We start from the raw sequence: 6,665 nt of genomic DNA on the forward strand, positions 1-6,665 counted from the left end.
ACATTTACATTTTTATTTTTATACTATGCTGTGCTGTGCAAGTCATGTCCAACTCTTTGTGACCCCATGGACTGTAGCCCACCAGGCTTTTCAGTTCATAGAGTTATCCAAGCAAGAATACTAGAGTGGGTTGCCATTTTCTTCTCCAGGGAGTCTCCCCAACCCAGGGATTGAACCCAGGTCTCCAGCATTGCAGGTGGATTCTTTACCATCAGAGCCACCAGGGAAGCCCATTGTTATATGATATCTTCTTTCAAAAACATATTTTTTCATTTAATTTTATTTTATTTTTGGTTGTGCTGTGTAGCTTGTGGGATTTTAGTTCCCTGACCAGGGATTGAACCTGTGTCACAGCAGTGAAAGTGCTGAGTCCTAACCACTGTACCACCAGGAAACTCCCTGCTGCTGCTGCTGCTGCTAAGTCACTTCAGTCATGTCCGACTCTGTGCGACCCCATTGACGGCAGCCCACCAGGCTCCCCCGTCCCTGGGATTCTCCAGGCAAGAACACTGGAGTGGGTTGCCATTTCCTTCTCCAATGCATGAAAGTGAAAAGTGAAAATGAAGTCGCTCAGTCGTGTCCAACTCTGGCGACCCCATGGACTGCAGCCTACCAGGCTCCTCCATCCATGGGATTTTCCAGGCAAGAGTACTGGAGTGGGATGCCATTGCCTTCTCTGAGGAAACTCCCTAAAAACATATTTTTAAGGAGATTTAGAAAATGTTTTATTTAAGATAGTTATTTCTCCAAACAGAAGCGTTATTATTTTATTAGTTAACTAAGAATACTTAAAAATAAATTCATCAATAAATTTTCAGAAAACCTAATCTTGAGGATGAAAAATTTTGGTAAGCTGAAAAAGTTATGGTCTATGAACAGAAAGCATTAAAAACATTAAAAATAATATATACAATCATACAATACCAATATGATTACCATCTTTTCTTGTAAAATGAGGTATGTTACTATATGCCAAAATGATACAGAGCCAATAAAAACAAATTATATAGGAACAGCTTAGTTAGTAATAACATCACTTACTTAGAACATGTAATTCTAAAATCAAGTTTGCATGTAATTTCCTGCTTGATTTATTCTATGACTCCTTAACTTTTACAGGGTAATACATAATTTCTGCACTCTAATTTCATTATTTTAAACTAGTATTCCAAGCAGGCATGCACACATGTGAACACAAACACATATACACACATAAATGCTTGCAATAATGTTCTCTTGCACAGACTCTTTAAATACTCCTTTCCACAAGCATTTTCAAATGATATGGTGATAAATATATGGTGATAAATTTCTTACAGTTTTATTTCTACTCACCAACTGTTTTTCACTAATATTTTCTTTTTGACCTCTCTAAAGAATTCTCTGCAAGGAGATCAAACCAGTCAATCCTAGAGGAAATAAACCCTGAATATTCATTGGAAGGACTGATGCCTAAATTGAAGCTCCAGTACTTTGGCCACCGGATATGAAGAGCTGACTCATTAGAAAATACACTGATGCTGGGAAAGATTGAAGGCAGGAGAAGGGAATGACAGATGATGAGATGGTTGGATGGCAACACCGACTCGATGGACATGAGTTTGAGCAGGCTCCAGGAGTTGGTGATGGACAGGGAATGATGGCATGCTGCAGTCCATGGGGTCACAAAGAGTTGGACATGACTGAGCAACTGAACTGACTGAAAGAATTCTTACATAAAAGTAAAATTCATAAATGTGCAGTGACAAATTTCAGGTGTAATAATTTATATGAAGATTCATTTATAAATAGACTTCTCAATGACCTAAGTGTGAATTTTGGTCATTTAACTTATATACTTAACACATGAGTTTATAATTTTAGAAAAGGAATAGTGGAGAGAGAATCAAATAAAACTTCTTAATTTGTCAACTAAAGGACTATAAGAACATAGTTTTGGATAGCATGTAAAATAGCATTTAGATAAATACAATAATGAAAATATTTGCTAATTTATACTCAGAGGAAAAATATACATTGACATCTGACTTTTCAAAAAGGATAAAAACAAAGTAAAAATAGGATAAAATACACAAAAATATGGATTGCCATTTTGGAAATCTTGAAAAAAATAAACAACTTATATTCATCAAAATTATCCCTCAGAAATGAACATTCCTCAAAAGAAACTTCTGGGCCCACAAGTTTTAACCAAACATCTAAAGAAAGCTAACATCATATTTACACATTATTTTCAAAAAAACAGAAAAAGAATACTTCCCACTTCATTTTATGAGTATGTTATTACCCTAATACCAAAACTAGACAATAAGTACAAAAAAAAGAAACAAAACAAAACAAAACCTCTCCAAGGTTTTGCTCATAAACTTCCATGCAAAATGAATTAAAAATATTAGTAAATTAAATTTAGCAATGTATAAAAGGAATTTATGTATGAAGGCTAAATCAGGTTTCTACATTTTTTGTTGTTGTTGTTGTTCTCTGCAAACATACTTCTTACTTCTTCCTTTCCAATTTGGATGTCTTTTATTTCTATCTCTTGTCTAATTCTTTGGATTAGGACTTCTAGTACTATGTTAAACAGAAGTGTCAAGGGTGGGCACTGGATCTTGGAGGAGAAGTTTTCAGTTCCTTACCCCCACCCCTGGAAATGAATTCACAGGCTCACAACCAACTAATCTTCAGCAAGTTTGCTAATAATATACAACGGAAAAGGATAAAATCTCTTCAACAAATTGTGTTAGGAAAACTGGCTGTTCACATGCAGAACAATGAAATTGAACCCTTATCTCACACCATATACCAAAAAACCCCTCAAATCATTAAAGTTAAACAAAATACCCGAATCCATAAATTTACCAAAAGAAAACATGGGAAATATTTTTTATTTTCCACACTGGCTTTAGCAACTATTTTTTTGGATATTATACCAAAAGAACAGGCAACCAAATTAAAAATAATCAAGTCTGATAGCATCAAACTATTAATAAAAAGCTTCCACAGAGCAAAAGAAATAATCAACAAAGTAAAAAGGCAATTTACTAAATGGGAGAAAGCATTGCAAACCCTGTATTTGATAATTGCCAAAATATATAAGGAAATCATATAACTCAATAGTGAGAAAACACATTGATCAAACAGTGGACAAAAGATTTGAATAGATATTTCTCCAAAGAAGATATACAAATGGTGGCCAATAGGCATATCGAAGATGCTCTACCTTGTTAATCATCATTGAAATGCAAATCAAAGCAACAGTGAGATATCACCTCACATCTGTTAGGGTAGTTATTAAAAAGTCAAAAGGCAATACATTTCAGCAAGTTTGTGGAGAAACTGAAACCTTTCTACATTATTGGTAGGAAAATAAAACAGTAAGTATTAGTATGGAAAACAGTTTTGAGGCTACTCAAAAATTTAAAAATGAAACTATTATGTACTCCCACTCCTGTGTATCATTCAAAAGAACTAAAATCAGGATCTCAAAGAGATAGCTGCAATCTCATGTTGCTGGTATGAAACTTCACAATTATGGATACCAAGCAAATGTTCATCAACAGATGGATAAACAAAATGTTCTATAGGGGAATTCCTTGGTAGGTCAGTGGTTAAGACTCCATGCTTCCACTGTAGAAAGTCCAGGTTCTATTACTGGTCAGGGAACTAGAATCCTGCAAGCGATGTGGGAAGCCAAAAAAAAGAAGAAGAAAAAGAAGAAAATGTGGTATATATGTGTGTGTGTATATATATATATATATATATATATGAACATTATTCAGCCTTTAAAAAGAAGAAAATTCGGCAGTTTACAGCAATATGGATGAACTTTGAAGACACTGTATTAATTGAAACAAGTCAAAGGGCAAATACAACTATATAAGGCATTTAAAATAGTCAAAGATATAGAATTAGACAACAGAATAGCTGTTACACTGGATGAAGAAAGGGGTACATGGAGAGCTGTTGTTCAATATACCTAGACTTAAACAAGATGAGTAAGTTCCAGAAATCTACTATACAAAGTGTCTATAGTTAACAATAAGGTGTTCTATACTTAAATCCAGTGAAAAAAGCCAGCAACAAAAGGTTACATCCTCTATGCACCCATTTTTATAATCTTTGCAAGATGAAATTACAGAGATGGAGAACAGATTCAGTTCAGTTCAATTGCTCAGTCACATCTGACTCTTTGTGAACTCATGGACCACAGCATGCCAGGCCTCTCTGTCCATCACCAACTGCTGGAGTTTACTCAAACTCATGTCCATTGAATTGGTGATGCCATCCAACCATCTCATCCTCTGTTATCCCCTTCTCCTGCCTTCAATCTTTCCCAGCATCAGGGTCTTTTCAAATGAGTCAATTATTCACATCATGTGGCCGAAGTATTGGAGTTTCAGCTTCAGCATCGGTCCTTCCAATGAGTATTCAGGACTGATTTGCTTTAGGATGGACTGATTGGATCTCCTTCCAATCCAAGGGACTCTCAAGAGGCTTCTCCAATACCACAGTTAAAAAATGTCAATTTTTTTGATGCTCAGCTTTCTTTATAGTCCAACCCTCACATCCATACATGACATACATGACTGGAAAAACCATAGCTTTGACTAGATGGACTTCTGTTGGCAATGTCTCTGCTTTTTAATATGCTGTCTAGGTTGGTCATAATTTTCTTCCAAGGAGCAAATGTCTTTTAATTTCATGGCTGCAGTCACCATCTGCAGTGATTTTGGAGCCCCACAAAATAAAGTCTCTCACTGTTTCCACTGTTTCCCCATCTATTTGCCATGAAGTGATGGGACCAGATGCCATGATCTTCATTTTCTGAATGCTGAATTTTAAGCCAACTTCTTCTCTCTGCTCTTTCACTTTCATCAAGGGGCTCTTTAGTTCTTCACTTTCTGCCACAAGGGTGGTATCATCTACATATTTGAGGTTATTGATATTTCTTCTGGCAATCTTGATTCCAGTTGTGCTTCATCCAGCCCAGCATTTCTCATGATGTACTCTGCATACACATTGAACAAGCAGGGTGACAATATACAGCCTTGATGTACTCCTTTCCCAATTTGGAACCAGTCTCTTGTTCCATGTCCAGTTCTAACTGTTGCTTCCCAACCTGCATACAGATTTCTCAGGAAGCAGGTCAGGTGGTGTGGTATTCCCATCTCTTGAAAGAATTTTCCACAGTTTATTGTGATCCACACAGTCACAGGCTTTGGCATAGTGAATAAAGAAGAATTAGATGTTTTTTCTGGAACCCTTGTGCTTTTTTGATGATCAGCGGATGTTGGCAATTTGATCTCTGGTTCCTCTGCCTTTTCTAAATCCAACTTGAACATCTTGAAGTTCATGGTTCATGTAATATTGAGCCTGGCTTGGAGAATTTTGAGCATTACTTTGCTAGCATGTGAGATGGGTGCAATTTGCGGTAGTTTGAGTATTCTTTGGGATTGGAATGAAAACTGATCTTTTTCAGTCCTGTGGCAGATTAGAGTTTGCCAAAGACTAGGTAAGAAAGGGGTAAAAGGGTTGGTTATAAAAGTGGAGAATGAAAAATCCTTGTCTTGAAAACTATTTTGTATGGGTTGGTGGTCAACTTTATATGCTATATATATATATGATAAAATTACAGAAACTAAATACATACACACCATCGTGATTATCTGGGTCGTGAAGCTCTTTTTTGTACAGTTCTTCCAGTGGTCATAATGGATGTGAGAGTTGGACTGTGAAGAAAGCTGATCACCAAAGAACTGATGCTTTTGAACTGTGGTGTTGGAGAAGACTCTTGAGAGTCCCTTGGACTGCAAGGAGATACAAGCAGTCCATTCTGAAGGAGATCAGCCCTGGGATTTCTTTGGAAGGAATGATGCTAAAGCTGAAACTCCAGTACTTTGGCCACCTCATGCGAAGAGTTGACTCATTGGAAAAGACTCTGACGCTGGGAGGGATTGGGGGCAGGAGGAGAAGGGGACGACAGAGGATGAGATGGCTGGATGGCATCACTGACTCGATGGACGTGAGTCTGAGTGAACTCCAGGAGTTGGTGATGGACAGGGAGGCCTGGCACGCTGCGATTCATGCGGTCGCGAAGAGTTGGACACGACTGAGAGATTGAACTGAACTGAACTGAGATACGTACACACACACACACACACACACAAATGGATGCATTTAAAATGGTGATCCGAGTAAGTTCTATTGATTATATCAATGTAAGTTTCTTTGTTTTAATATTGTACTATAGTTATGCATGAAGTTGACTTTAGAAAAACTGAGTAGATAAATGGTATATGAGATGAGTTCATATTATTTCTTACAGTGGCATTCCAATCTATAATAATCTCAAAACAAAAATGGTAAAGGACCTCCTGGTAGCAACAAGTGCACTCAAAGACCAGATTTTGGTCTCTAATGATACTCTAGGGCCAGGGCAGAGAAAATACAGAACTATCCTGGACCATATTGTAGTGCCAGAATTTAAGAAAAGGCATGAAAAGGACACAGGAAACAATATGATACCCCTGTTGAAAAAAATTAGCTAAAAAGTAAATATTATATATATATATATAATTTATAATGTAAATTTGCATTATTTATCTATAATTTATATATAAAATACATACAGTTAAACCATTAGTGTAAAATAAACATCCATATTT

General features: G+C 36.5%; 1 non-coding gene across 1 annotated transcript; it reads right to left on the minus strand.

The window, feature by feature from the left end:
• Positions 1-322: 322 nt before the first annotated feature.
• TRNAE-UUC (transfer RNA glutamic acid (anticodon UUC)) lies at positions 323-394 on the minus strand. Its single transcript has one exon. It is a non-coding gene; the product is annotated as a tRNA-Glu (tRNA).
• Positions 395-6,665: the final 6,271 nt, after the last annotated feature.

This window comes from Bos javanicus, chromosome 14, assembly GCF_032452875.1.
Source record: "Bos javanicus breed banteng chromosome 14, ARS-OSU_banteng_1.0, whole genome shotgun sequence".
Lineage (NCBI taxonomy): Eukaryota > Metazoa > Chordata > Mammalia > Artiodactyla > Bovidae > Bos > Bos javanicus.